The following is a 467-nucleotide window of genomic DNA, read 5'->3' on the forward strand; positions in this document are numbered from 1 at the left end:
GGTTTCAGTGCAGTTTTAAAGGTTTCAGTCGCAGTTTATTGTAATTACAGTGCGTAATTAACAACACTGTAGAGGTATTGATGTTCTTATAGTATTTTGTTGTCCATTAAAAACTGGATCTGGTAAATATAAATATGATGACTCGTTGGTGCTTTATTAAAAACATGAAGTAAACGTGAAATGCACAAAATAATAACAAGTAACGCTTACAAACGTAACCAGAATAAAAGTAATATGAAACATCTGGAAAAAGTCAAGGAAGGGATCCATGCATAAGAAATAAAACACATGAACGGACAGATAAATGAGAAAAAAAGGCGAAAAGGTGAACCAACGAGATCAGGGCAGGGTGTATACGGAATTGAAGGCGAGTCGTGTAGGGGAGTGTTGCCTACGGCAGCACCAGACTAGCGTAATAAGAAAGTCAAGCCAAATAGCATGAAAAACGGATTGTTCTTTCTCCCACG

Source organism: Penaeus monodon, chromosome 27 (genome assembly GCF_015228065.2).
Source record: "Penaeus monodon isolate SGIC_2016 chromosome 27, NSTDA_Pmon_1, whole genome shotgun sequence".
Lineage (NCBI taxonomy): Eukaryota > Metazoa > Arthropoda > Malacostraca > Decapoda > Penaeidae > Penaeus > Penaeus monodon.